This window comes from Arabidopsis thaliana (assembly GCF_000001735.4).
Source record: "Arabidopsis thaliana chromosome 1 sequence".
Taxonomy (NCBI): Eukaryota; Viridiplantae; Streptophyta; class Magnoliopsida; order Brassicales; family Brassicaceae; genus Arabidopsis; species Arabidopsis thaliana.
This window is the reverse complement of record NC_003070.9, coordinates 15721081-15735738: the sequence shown is the minus strand read 5'-3', so window position 1 is coordinate 15735738 and position 14658 is coordinate 15721081. Positions and strand designations below refer to the sequence as shown.

At 34.7% G+C, this 14658-nt stretch overlaps 1 non-coding gene and 3 pseudogenes across 4 annotated transcripts; 1 reads left to right on the top strand and 3 right to left on the bottom strand.

Annotated features, from left to right (window-relative positions):
- Window positions 1-82: 82 nt before the first annotated feature.
- Window positions 83-2570, bottom strand: AT1G42130 (annotated as a pseudogene; the record flags this gene model as incomplete). Its single annotated transcript has 1 exon — window positions 83-2570.
- A 2482-nt stretch (window positions 2571-5052) lies between these two features.
- On the top strand, window positions 5053-5124 carry AT1G42120. The gene has a single exon. It is a non-coding gene; the product is annotated as a tRNA-Met (tRNA).
- Window positions 5125-8304: 3180 nt separating this feature from the next.
- On the bottom strand, window positions 8305-10441 carry AT1G42110 (annotated as a pseudogene; the record flags this gene model as incomplete). The annotated part of the gene is made up of 1 exon: window positions 8305-10441.
- An 812-nt stretch (window positions 10442-11253) lies between these two features.
- Window positions 11254-14044, bottom strand: AT1G42100 (annotated as a pseudogene; the record flags this gene model as incomplete). The annotated part of the gene is made up of 1 exon: window positions 11254-14044.
- Window positions 14045-14658: the final 614 nt, after the last annotated feature.

The window sequence follows — 14658 nt, the reverse complement described above, 5'->3', positions numbered from 1 at the left end:
AATTGATCCTAAAATACTGCAATTGATCTCTTATTTGATAGAGTAGTTCTAGGTAATTTGAACCATATCAACTTCCTTTGCGTGCAGTTATTGGACGCCCCTCAAGAATAGAGTTGTTCTCATATTCAATGTTTATGTCCACCGTCTCTTGAAATTTTGTCGTCTTTTTCAAAAATTCATTGCAAAACTGAATGCATTCTTCAGCTAGATAACACTCAGCAAGGAACCCCTCTGGTCTTGCAGTGTTTCTGACAAAATCTTTTACTACTTTCAGGTACCTCTCGAACGGATACATCCATCTAAAATGAACCGGTCCTCCTAGTCAAGCTTCCCTTCCTAGATGAACCGTCAAGTGTACCTTTATATCAAAGAAACTTGGAGGGAAATATCTTTCAAACACGCAGAGAGTTTCTATAATCTCAGCCTCCATTAGCAATATTTGCTCCCTATCAATTACTCGTTGACACAACTTGTTAAAACCACACATAAGCGTACAATTGTTACCCTAGGACACCTTTAGGTAGGAAACCTCTAAGTGCAATGGGAAGAAGCTGCTGCATTAACACATGATAATCATGTGATTTCAATCCGGTGATCTTACCTTCTTCTAGTGATACTCCTCTGCATATGTTGGAGCAGTACCCATCTGGGCCTTTGAAATCAAAAAGTCACCTACAAAAAATCTTCTTCTCAGCCTTTGATAACGACCAAACTACTGCATGTAAGTATGTTCTTTTCCCTCTGATTTTAGGGTGCAATTCCTTCCTAATACCAAGATCCTCCAAATCTTTACGAGCATTAAGACCATCTTTTGATTTTCCACATTGCAACAAAGTTAATACAATACTCGCTGCCACGTTTCTCTCCACATGCATTACATCTAGGTTATGTCTTACAGGGAGTTCCTCCCAATAAGGTAGCTTGAATAAAATTGACCTTTTTCTAGATAACTCCTCCTCATCAACTTTTACTTCTTCTTCTTCTTCTAACTCACTAGACAGATCGTCACTGTCAGAGTCTAATCTAGAAATTTCCTTCTGTTTTCTCTTTCTTGCAGCTTGTTTTAGATTTCCAAAAGTGTTTTTGAAAATTTTCAGGTTTTGAAAAATGTCGTGACTACTAAATATCCTTCTCTTTCTCCCGTGTTCAGCTTGTCCATCAAACCATGACTTCTTTCCCCTATAGGTATGTGATGGTGGAAGACCTTTTCTGTGGCTCATATACACATGTTTTCTGCTAAACTTCAAGCACCTAGAATCTGTATTTTTCCCACATAAAGGACAGCCCATTTTACCCTTTACTTTGCAGCCAACAAGATTCCCATAAGCAGGAAAATCACTTATCGTCCATAGGAGCATTGCCTTAAGAGTAAAAAGCGTTTTATTATAGGCGTCATATGTTAACTCACCATAATTCCATAGCTGGCATAGATCCTCTATGAGTGGCTCTAATAAACATCAATACTGTTGCCCGACTGCTGAAGACCAGGAATTAACAAGGTAAGTATAATGTTCTCCTTCTTCATGCATAAGTCTGGTGGCATATTGTAGTTTACAAGCAAAACAGGCCAACAACTGTACCTTGTATTCTTCATATTGAATGGATTAAATCCATCAGTAGAAAGTCCAAGCCTCATATTCATTTCTTTTGCTGCAAATGATGGGTATTTGTTGTTCATCTGATCCCATGTGACTGAATCAACAGGGTGATGGAGTTTTCCATCGTCGCTCTTGTTACTAAAATGCCACCTTAGATCCTTAGCCATTTGCTCAGACCTAAACATCCTTTTAAGTCTTGGAATTATTGGAAAATACCGCAATACTTTCTGAGGGACTCCTTTCTTTAATTCACTAGTGTGCATGTTAGCCTTCCATCTTGAAGCATTGCATTTAGGACAGTTCTCAAGCAGCTTGTACTTATTTCTGAATAAGCAGCAATCATTAACACACGAATGAATGTTCTGGTAACCCATATCAAAGGATCTCAAAAATCTCTTCACCTCATATAGTGAGGTGTGTAAGACATTATCCTCTAGTAGCATCTCCGGCAATGTCTCCATCAGCTCATTGAAGCTCTTGTCAGACAAGCCATTCTTTGTCTTAAGTCTGAATAAGGATACTATAGCAGACAGCTTGATGTGATTAACACAAGTTGGATATAATGGCGTTTCAACATCTGCAATCTTTGCAAGGAAGTCATGTTCTTTCTTGTCATCACCCTCTGCAATCTCAAGTTTCAAGCAAACTCCTCATCCACAAACTCAGCAGCTTCATATAACCCGACAATCTCATCATTCCACTGATTGTGATTGCTTTCACATTCAGCCATTGGTATCAATTCTCCATGATGATACCAAACTACCGCATCTTGTAAGCCTCGTCCATTCTCCTTGTTACCAGATGAGCAACTACAACACTGCCTGAGTGATGATCTATGTTACGGCAATCAATGCAAGGACAGACAATCATATCAATGTCTCCCATCGCCGCAGCCACATTTCAGACAAAATTTGTAGCTCCTCTCTCATTTACTAAATCAACTCTTTAACAAAGAGTCAAAAGGGAAATTAAAAAAAAAAAATAAAAAAAAATCCTAATTACAGAGCTTATAAATAAAAAAACTAACCTACAGAGGTGCACCCAGTCCTTGTCAATCATTATATATTATAACAGTGTTTTGAAACCTTTATATAGTACCATAAAAACAATTTCAGATTTAATAAAATACTCTTTAGACATCATAAAAGCCATTTATATTCATACCTATTAGCAAATATATAAAACAAACTCATATATGAACTCAATCAAACAACCAATGTGAATTGATCTTAGAACAGATCAATAAACTGCGTCAAACACAATCAACATAATTGTAACAAATCAAACAATTATAAATAACACAAAGCAGACAAAACCCACAGTAATGTACAAGAGTGAGGAGAAGATGGTACAAACCTGTCGTGTGAGAAGAGACTAAGATCAGCTCCAAATTCCCATTATTTCAAGCACCAAAACTTGCAAAACAAAATTACATAATCAGTATATCAAGTGTCATGTGTTTGATTTAGAACTTCCTAAACCAACCAATTGTGTCAGACAATAACATAAGCAATACTTGTCTTAGTTTACAAAATTTTAGACCAAATACTTCATATCTATCTAGCTACGCCTAAAGCAAACCAACAAATACCAATCTTGGAAGCAACCAAATACTTAGATTGTAGCATCGCAAAGAACAAGGACATGCAAAATGACATTGTGAACTTACTAGACCAACCAATTGTGTTAGACAATAACAGAAGCAAATCTTGTCTCAATCTCACAAATTTCAGACATCAAACCAACAAATTTCAATCTTGAAAGCAACCTATTACTTCCTATCTATCTAGCTACGCCTAAAGCAAACCAAACCAATAGATAGATTGCAGCAAAACTTTAATCCATCGCAAAGAACAAAGACATGCGAAAGGAAAAAAGTGACGAATCGAATCAGTGAAATCCTTTAATCCAGACTTTAAGAAACCAAAATCAAACACATATGTTGTCGAGATTCACAAAATCTAAAAGAAAACAAGGCAGATTAAAGAAAGAAAGAGATCTATAGATTCAGCCACACATGCCTTCGATTGGAGCTCAACACGGGAAGAGAACGACATAAATAGGGTCGACGGTAGGTTTGGTCTTGCGGCTACCTTCAAGGACGGCGGAGAAGAGAGTAATCACGGCGAATTGTCGGATTGAGAGAGATTGACGAGAGATAGTTGGTACTAGGGTTTTCGAGAAATTGGGGCAAAATAAGTGATATTGTGTGAAATTGACTAAGTATTCAGACAGATATTAGGCGGACTAAATGATTTTATTTCCCGCTTAATGAAAACATTTTCATAGTATAAGCAAATTGATATAGTATTAATTACTATTTCTTAGCGTCACTAAAATGCTATCATATGAATACAAAAATTACAGGTAAACCTTAATAGCAGTTCAGTAAACCGTGTTATGCCGTAATGCTATCAATGGAGACTTTTTTGTAGTGTGCGGTTCTAGTTCTTATACTTAATCATATACATGACATCTAGTCATATTTGACTCCAAAACACTAACCAAGCTTCTTATTGCTTCTCAAAGACAATAAGTATTTGATTATACTTATATCTGATACTTAACGGATGTTTGTATTCTTGAGGTTTCTTATACTAACATGGTTTTTTAAGTTTCCACCGTTAGTTTAATGCTTTATTGTTAAGTTTCTTTGTTATAACAAAAAAAAAAATCTCTTTCACATTTTTCTTTGCGCTCGTTTATTCGCATAACATTGGATTATCCTCTGCTTTGTGAAGAAAAGTTGGACACCAGAAATCAAGTGATCAATGATATAAACTTATGTTCATGTACAATGCCTTCTTTAGGTATTTGAACCTACATTGTTTCCACTAATACTTAAGTCCTTAAGGTGTCTTCTATTCCCACCAACTCCCATGAACTGATTATTACAATGTATAATGAATGCAATTTACCACTCCCATGAAATGATTATTATATCTTACCTATACCAATCAGCGAGACTACATACATTCCTTGCAATAAAAAACTATGCAATGCGCCACACTACATTCTCTTTTTGGTGAGTGTTTAATTAGGTATAGATATATGCAATTAACGTTCCAGTCGGTTGAATCTTTAACTTGATGGATGTTTCGTTGAAGTAACATATAAGCTACTTCTGGAGGAATGCAGGTTTGGTATTTGACTACATATCTAGATCTCTTATCTATTCTCTCTGTTTTGATGGTTTTTTTCTCAAAGATCTTAAAATAAACCTCTCTAAAGGCATAGCAATCTCTTGATTTATTTTGCTTTCTCCGGATTAGCAAGATCAAAAATATTTTAGGCAAATGTCATATGTTTTTAAATATGCATGTATCTTAAAAATAAGAAAGTATGTAAAATACTAAAATTAATCTTCTAAAATAGAAACAGAAATGTTATAACAGTCCTTAAATATATGTTGAATTACGATTATAGATTTCATATTTACAATCTTGCCAAGTAGATCAGAGTGGCGCAGCGGAAGCGTGGTGGGCCCATAACCCACAGGTCCCAAGATCGAAACTTGGCTCTGATATCAAATGCATAAATCTTTTTAGTTAGTTTTATATTTAGATAAAAACGCATTTTATTTAATGTGGTTATGTTTTATAGTAAAGATTAATGTTTTGTAATATGTACTACTCCATATCAACATATATTTATAATTTTGTATTAGTCTTGTGAAAGCAAAAAAAATTATGAAAGATTTTTTTTTTCCAAGCATGAAAGATTTATTTTAAAATTTTAATCAGTAATAGAATCCAAGATTAATATTTATTATATATTTATATACTCTAGAAAACTGCTCCAGTTTTGAATAAAATAAAATGGGAAAATATTTGTTCGAAACTCCAAATATATCTGAAATAGTTTTGCAAGAAAAAAATAAAAGAATATATATTTTACGTTTGACCATATTTTACGGGGGGAAATATCAAAAAAATACCAACTTTCAAATTTGGGATGATTTAATTTTGAACTTCACACAATAAAAATAAATCGTAAAGTGTTTGTTCACTTTCTAAATAAATGACAAAGTTTTTGTTGACTTGCCATTTGAGTCATGTCGTTAAATAGATTAACAAGATTTTTTACGATGTTAATGTTCCGTTTATTTGCTTTGTTAGAACAAAACGATGTCGTTTATTGCATACACAAACGACGTCGTTTTGTTTGTTGAAACAAATTTAAACTCTAAATCCCCAAGTTGATTTTATTATCTCAAATCCTTTAAAAGCCGAATCGATTCGAATCCCATCTGGCGAGGAGACGAACGATGTTCCTCAGCCTAATTCAAATCGAAAGAAGAGAAAACAAAAGAAGAAAGTTGAAGTAGACGACGTCGTTTTGTTTTAACCGAGCAAATAAACGAGACATTAACGCCGTAAAACGTTTTGTTAACCTATTTAACGATATGAATGAAATGGCAAGTTAACAATAACTTTGTCATTTAGTTTGAAACACAACAAAAACTTTATGATTTATTTGTCTTTCGTGAAGTTCAAGATTAATTCGTTCCAAATTTGAAAGTTAGTGATTTTTTTGACATTTTTTTCCATATTTTACGTGTTAATTTTACGAATTTCATTCCATGTAATATAAATCCGTATATTCTGGGATCTTTCCTATTCCTATTATGTAGGCTGTAGTCTCTCTAGATTGACAATAGTTATAAAAAAAGAAAAAGAGAGATTAATACTCTCGCGTCTCAATCATACACAACCCAAGTAAAAATAACAAAGATATTTAAGAGCATCTTCAACAGATGAAAATGTAAGAGTTTTTTAAAAACCAAAACGTAATAATATATTAATGTTATGATTATATTTTATTTTGTTAATACACACAAATTACTAATAACGTTACACATGTTTTTTTTTGGTGATAAATACTCTTAGATAAGGATTTTTGTTCACTCTCTCTCCCTTTTTTTTTACAGCTTTTGATTATTCTATAATATATTTTTTTTAGAGTTTCTGTTAATAGACTACCATTAAGGGTGGTCTAAGTAAATGACATGAAACTTATCTAGATAAATTGATCAAATAGTATCTTAATCCAGTCATTTGTAAATTGTCAATTACACATGTGAACGCGATGGAGATATTTGTACGAGCCCAAAAACCGAATTGAGAAACAAGTATAAATTTTATTAAGATAACGATAACAATAATAAAACTACAACAACAATAATTAAGGACAGAAAGTAAATCACGGAGGCAAGATATGATTTTTTTTTCCTTAATTCAATAAATCGGCCGTAAGTGCGTTTTGGACATGACGATTTATGAATCCCAAGATACAACCGATCACGAACTAATACCCGAGCACACAAGTATTAGACTCAAGCAAACTTATCTACGATATACTCTCAAAACTACTAAACTAAGAACTTACTTTTAAGAAGCAAGAGAGAGGAGAGACTTTAGAATTTAGAGTGTTTTGTGTTTGAGAGCTTGAAAAATAATGAGAGGCTGGGTCTCTTTATATAGTAGAGGGAGATAGAATTTTGTGAGATTCTCAGGATATGCATGATATATTTTGAGACTATCATGAGAATATGAAATATTTTAAGAATATTTCAATAAGATTCAACTCAACAAGCCCAATAACTCACCAGCATGACGGTCTGCAAGCCCGACAGCCCTTGAGTCGACGACGGAACGACCCGGCAACTCGCAGCCCGGCTCAGCCCGATTTGGTTCTGTTCGGTACGGAATTTGGCCCAAGTGTCCCACTTTACACCCTTATTTCTCATTCAATACAACTCCATTTTTGACGTATGAGTATACCGATTTGTAGTACTCTTTACCAGCTTTCCAATGCACTAATGACCCGACAATTCCGTTCAGCCATTTGCCCGGAATTTGGCCGGAAAATCACCGGAAAAGTTTTATGTCAAAAAAGTTCCAACAATCCCCCACATGAATAGAAATAAGTCTAAACATATGACGACTTTACTAATCCTAAGGACTGACCCAACTAGCTAGACTAGACAGACCTTCGAGAGTATAAACAAAAACTAACTGTATATGAGTTGGTGGCGTTTTTTAGCTTTGAACCTACTCATTGTTAGTACATGTCGAGTTTACTCGGCCAGATGGTGAACATGATGTCTTGAACCATCCGGAGTTTGATGCAAACTTAGACAGCAAGTATAACACAGCTTCATTTTCTTGTAGAACGAGGTTCTCTGTTTGTGTTCATTGTGGCCTTGAACATGCCAGGTTAATCATGAGTGAATTTGGAGAGTATAGCCTCACATATTCTCACATTGCTTGTATTTAAAGAAGTATCATGTAAGTATTTCACATATCTTACAAAGCTAGATTCAAATCATTAAAAGCAAATGCTTAACCTTTAAACATACAGGAGGCACTGTTACGGATGTTAAAAAGGGTTTTCCAGCCCAACCCAGCCCTATTTATTTTAAGCCCAGCCCTAAGTGAATCCTAGCCCTTTTTAAGCCCTAAAAAAATTTAAAATAGGGTTGAGCCCTTTTTTGGCCCTTTGTAGCCCTTAAGTTTTTTTATTTATTTAAAGAGAAGGTTTTTTCAAACAAAAACAATTATAAGATAATAATACTATTGTTTATTATCAAATGGAAACACTATAACACCACAAAATATAAAACATTGTTTTTTGTCATTTTGCTGAAATATAAAACATTGTTTGATATTTGTCCAAAAAAAAACTGAGCAAAAAAAACTTCTCATCATATGTTAGAATCTCCAACTCCTGAACTACTTGTCATCTTTGTAGCATCATTATCTTCTTCAGCAAAAAGTTCTTCGATGTCTCCTGCAATTTAATGATACAAGTTAAATTAAGACAATGATTTATATAAGTTTTATAACTTCAAATTACAATTTTACCTTCAAGATCTGCATATCCAAGAAGCCAATTGCGGGTGCAAATTAATGCTTGCACATTTTGGGGAAGAAGACGATTCCTAAAAGGATTTAACACCCGTCCTCCAACGCTGAAAGCAGACTCAGATGCTACTGTGGTGATTGGGATACTAAGTAAATCAGATGCCATTGAAGCTAAATCACCATACCTATGTTGATTCTCTTTCCAAAAGCTTAAAATTTCCATGTCAGAGAAAGTCTTCATCTCTAATCTTGGTTCATCATCCAAATAGATTTCCAAAGTTGACTTGGTACTTTTTGAAGCAGATATGAGACTACTTTCAAGCTCAAAAAGATCCTGTAAATACACAAATACACACACAATTAGTTAAACAAAAACAAGAACTAGTGAAAGATATTCAAATATATTATTATACTTACATCATTCACATCTGCTTCAAGTGGCGATTCATTGAGAAGCTCGTGTGGAGTAAGTGTGGTTGAAGAGTTCGAAGAACTTGCAGATTTAGTCTTGTATTCTTCATAAAGCAAAATCAAATTATTCCTCACAATATCAACCTTTCCCTCGGCCGTGACGGGATCCACTTTGTTATAAGCTGACCTAAGTATCTGCAACTTTAGTCTTGGATCTAAGGCAGCTCCCATAGCTAGAATAACACTATATTCATTCCAATACTTTGCAAATTTCTTTTGCATCTTCTTAGCCATTTCTCTTACATCAACATCATCACAATTAGCATATTTCATCAACAACAACTCAATTTTCCACACTTGAATGAAATAAATATTGGCTGTCGGATATTTCACTCCTGAAAAGTATGTGGTAATGGTATTAAAAGGCTTCAGGAGATCACATATTTTCTCTCCACGATCGCACTCTTCTTCTGTAGGCAAAGAACAATAACCTCTTTCATACAAATTCAAAATAGCAAATGCTTTTCTAAATTTTAAAGCTCTTGCTAGCATTTCATAGGTTGAATTCCAACGAGTGGAGACATCTAGAGACAACCCAGCTCCACTCTTGATCCCTACGCACTCTAAGCAAGTTGCAAATGAATCTTTCCTTGACTCACTTGCTTTTACAAACTTTACACTCTCTGTGATATTCTCCAACAGACCACTCGCTAATTCTAACCCGGCTTGCACAATCAGATTCAATATATGTGCACAACACCTCACATGCAAAAAATTTCCTCCACACAATAGCCCGTTACCACTCTGAAGTCGATGCTTAAGAATAGTTTGCATACTAGTGTTCGCAGAAGCATTATCCAGCGTGATTGTTAATATCTTTTTCTCCAAACCCCATTCTTTCAAGCAATCATAAACTTTCTTAGCTATTTCCTCACCATTGTGTGGAGGCTTAAGATCACAAAAAGCTAATATCTTATTGTTTAGCCTCCATGATTCATCAATATAGTGTGAAGTTACACAAATATATCCTGTCACTGTACTTCGAGACGACCATAAATCTGCTGTTAAACACACCTGACCGTTGTGTTTAGCGAAAACATCTATCAACTTAGCTTTCTCTATCTCAAATCTCTTAAACACATCGAGTGCAGCTGTTTGTCTACATATAGGCTTACAGTCCGGGTTTAAAAATTTATCTCTAGCCCTCACCTTTTCATATTCAACATATCGAAAAGGCATATCATGATATATTATTATCTCAGAAGTCATCTCTCGATCAACTTTATGATCATACTTAGGTCTAGTTTCAGGCTGAGGTCTTTCGGGGCAAAGTGTTAGATGGCGGTTCATAGTCGATGTTCCATATGACTTTTCTACTACCAACTTAATACCACAATGGTGACATCTAGCCCTTTCTTTTCCATCTTCCTCTATTCCTACGGATGTAAATTCATCCCAACACAAAGCTCTCTGTTTTTTACGTAACCGTTTAGCTCGTTGACATGGTTGAGTGACACTTTCTGTTTGGTTCTGCCCTTGAGTTTCAACTTCAGCATTCATCTCCATCTCCGTGCGTTCATTTTCAGCTTCTAGAAGAGCAATTCTTTCCAGTGATTGTTGATCCATACTACATAAAAAAATTTAATTACATCAACATAAAGCTGTATTTTCATGAGATAGCAATACACGATATTTGTCATACCAACCTAAACCCACCAAAATCTAACACCAACCTAAACCCACCAAAATCTAACACGAACCCACCAAAATTCTTCAATCAAAATGCCAACCCAGATCAAATATTTTGCTATTGTGACGAAAAAGAGTAGAATCAAAGAAAAAGAAGAACAAAAACTTCACCTTTAGGGATTGAAAAATTAGGGTTGTTGCTATTTCACCAAGCTTTTGTTTCTCTATATATTCAGATCAAATCTTCCACTCTTATGGTTTCAGAGAAGAAATCAAAGAAGAAGAAATCAAAGAAGAAGAGATTGAAGAAGAAGAGTTGAAGAAGACGCGTTTGGGAATTGGGAGAAAGAGAAAAGAAAAAAAAAGGACAGAGAATAATAAAAGTGTAATAGGGCCAACCCTATTTTAGCCCATAAAAATTTAAGTATAGCTTTATCTTAGCCCAAAATCTTTTTTTTAATTTTATGAGGGTTAGGGCTTATATTTTTTTTAACGGATTCGGGCCAGCCCTAAATTATAAGCCCATATTAACATCCCTAGGCACTGTACATCATTTTAGGAACTAGGAAGACACGACAGTCTCTCAGTTGCTTAGACCAGATTTAGTTTGATTTAGTTGTCCCTTTGAACCTATGTCATGGGATCTCCAATCTTTGTAGGTGGGGTTACCATCAAACTTCCTCTTAGGTGGTAGGCTTTAAACCCATTCCTCTTGATGATCTTGCAACTTGATCTTGATTCAAACCTTTTATAAATGAATCCGCTAGGTTGTCAGCTGACTTGATGTAATCGATCGTGATTACTCCAGTTTAGATAAGTTGTCTAATGGTTTTATGTCGTCGTCTGATGAGATGAGATTTACCATTATATTGGGTACTTTGTGCCATGCTTATAGCTGATTGGCTATCACAGTGTACACGTATTGCAGGCACAGGTTTCCCCCACACTGGAATGTCTATCAAGAAATTACGGAGCCATTCGGCTTCCGCTGCAGTTTTATCCAATTCTATGAATTCAAATTCCATAGTTGATTTCGCTGCCATAGTTTGTTTGCTAGATTTCCAGGATACTACTGCACATCCAAGTGTAAAGATGTATCCACTTGTGGATTTAGAGTTTTTGGAATTTGCGATCCAGTTGGCATCATTGTAACCTTCCAAAACTGCGGGTTCTTTACCATATTGCAAGCCATGATCTTTTGTATAACGTAGGTAGTTCAAAACTCTAGTTATAGCCTTCCAATGCTTATGTCCTGGATTACTTGTGTAGTGACTAAGTACATTTATAGAGTGCGCTAAATCCGGTCTTGTACTGTTTGTCAAGTACATTAAACTACCAATTACTCTTGCATATTCCACTTGTTGCACAGGTTCACCAGAGTTTTTGATCAAGTGAAGTTGAGGATCTACTGGAGTTTTTGCAGTCCCATTAGAGTAATGCTTGAAACGATCAAGTATCTTCTCAGCATAGTGGGTTTGAGACAAAGTAAGACCTTCATCAATTCTGATGATTTTTATACCAAAATAACATCCGCTAGACCCATGTCTTTCATTTAAAAATATCTTTGAGCATGTTTTTCGTTTTATTTATGATATATGTGTTGTTCCCCAAGATGAGCGCATATTGTCTACATATAAACATAACAAAATGTACCCTGTTGGAGTAAATTTGAAATATATGCATTTGTCACATTCATTAATGGTAAAACCATTATACATCATAACACTGTCAAACTTCTCATGCCACTGCTTAGGAGCTGGTTTGAGTCCGTATCGTGACTTCACAAGTTTACACACTTTGTGTTCTTGTCCTGGGATAACAAACCCTTCATGTTGTTTCATGTAGATTTTCTCTTCCAAATCTCCATTTAAGAAAGCTGTTTTTACATCCATTTGATGTATTTCAAGATCTCGTAAGGCTGCAATGCCTACGAGCATCCTGATTGAAGTTATTCTCGTTACCGGAGAATATGTATCAAAGAAATCTAAACCTTCTTTTTGTCAAAATCCTTGTACCACAAGCCTACCCTTGTACCTATCAATATCACCATTCGTTTTCCTTTTAATAGTGAAAATCCATTTACTCCCTAATGGTTTAGAACCTTGGGGTAGATCTGCTATCTCGTGAGTATGATGTTGCAAGATAGAGTCTATCTCAGTATTGACTGCTTCCTTCCACTAAGATGCATCAGGGATAGACATGGCTTCTAAATAAGTTCTTGGTACGTTTTCAGCTAGAAACGCCATCAAGAAATCATCACCGAAAGATTTCTCTTTGCGAGCTCTTTTGCTCCGCTTAGGTTGTTCTTCATGTTGCTTTACTGTTTCTTCAACAGTAATAGTACCCAAAGTGTTTTCCTCAGCTTCCGAGGTTGTTGAATCTCGTTGTTCACGAGTTCGTTTTTGAGTTTTCCTACAAGGAAAAATATCTTCAAAGAATGATACATTTCTTGATTCCATAACTGTATTTTCATGGATATCTGGAAAATCTAATTTATTAACAAGAAATCGATAAGCACTGTTGTTGTGCGCATATCCGATGAAGATACAGTCTACGGTCTTAGGCACAATTGTGACCTCTTTGGGAGGTGGTACAACCACTTTTGCTAGACACCCCCACACCTTTAGGTATTTGTACGAGGGTATTGTACCTTTCCAAAGTTCATGTGGTGACTTTGTAGTCACCTTATGTGGTATCCTATTGAGGATGTAGTTAGTGGTAAGCAAAGCTTCCCCCACATGTTCTGGGCTAACCCAGATTCCTGCAACAGTGCATTCATCATTTATTTCAGAGTTTGATTCTTTCGTTCCGCAACTCCGTTAGATTCTGGTGAATAGGGAGCAATTGTTTTGTGTATAATGTCTTTTTCTCTGCAAAATACATTGAATGGCTCATTATATTCTCCTCCTCTATCACTTCGAACTATTTTAATAGTTCTCTGATGTTAATTTTCTACTTCGAGTGTAAATTCCTTGAATTTTACCAGAGCTTCATCTTTGCTATGCAATAGATATACATAACAATATCTTATACAATCATCTATGAAGGTAACAAAGTATTTCTTAGCACCTCTAGTTTGCACATATTTTAAATCACATAAGTATGTGTAATTCTTTCAACTCGTGGTGAGGGAGTTTTTGTGAGTTTTGCATGTACGCATGCATACTTCACATTTTTCTTGGTTAGTTTTGAATTTCAGAATTAAATTCATGTTTTGCATTTTTCGCATTGTTTTATAATTGACATGTCCTAAACGTTCATGCCAAGTAATAAACGACTCAACCAAGTAAGCAATAGGATTTTCATTCATTTCAACAACAGAAGCTACATTTTTAGGAAAGACTGTCATTACAGACATTTTGACCAGTCCACCCTTAACAAAACCCTTTCCCAGATACACCCCATGTTTCTTAAGAACTAGCTTATCAGACTCAAAGTTAACGGCAAATTTTTAATCCTCTAGAAATTAATTAAATAAGAAAAAAATTTAGTACCATTTGTGTCAATCCCCTACACAAAAATGAGAGCAAACACTAATTTAATATTAAATTGAATCATTTTTTTAAAAAAATAGTGGAAATATATACTCTAAATTAAAAATAGAGAACCCAAATATAATACCACAAACTAATTTTAAAATATTTTTTTTTTTAAATGGTGAAAATATATACCCTAAATTGGAAATAGAAAACCCAAATATAATACCATACACTAATATTAAAATGAATCAAAATTTCTCTTAAATGGTTGAAATATATACCTTAAATTGGAAATAGAGAACCCAAATTTAATATTTTAAATTTATTTTGGTTGAATAGATTTTATATAAAATTATGCTATTATTGAAAAAATAAATTAGTGATAATACTTTTAGAAAAAAAACTTCATAATAAATCAAATAATGCTATTTTTGGAAGTTTATAGAGGGTGTGCTAGTATTGTCCATAAAACTTGATTTAGTGCTATTTTTGGGAATTTCTCTTTTTTGTTCGTTGCTGCTCGTTTTTGGTGAATCTACTTGTCGTTTATTGCGTAATCTCGAGCTGTTTCTTGAAGAAACTCTTCTATTATTGGGGAATTTATGCCCCTTTTTG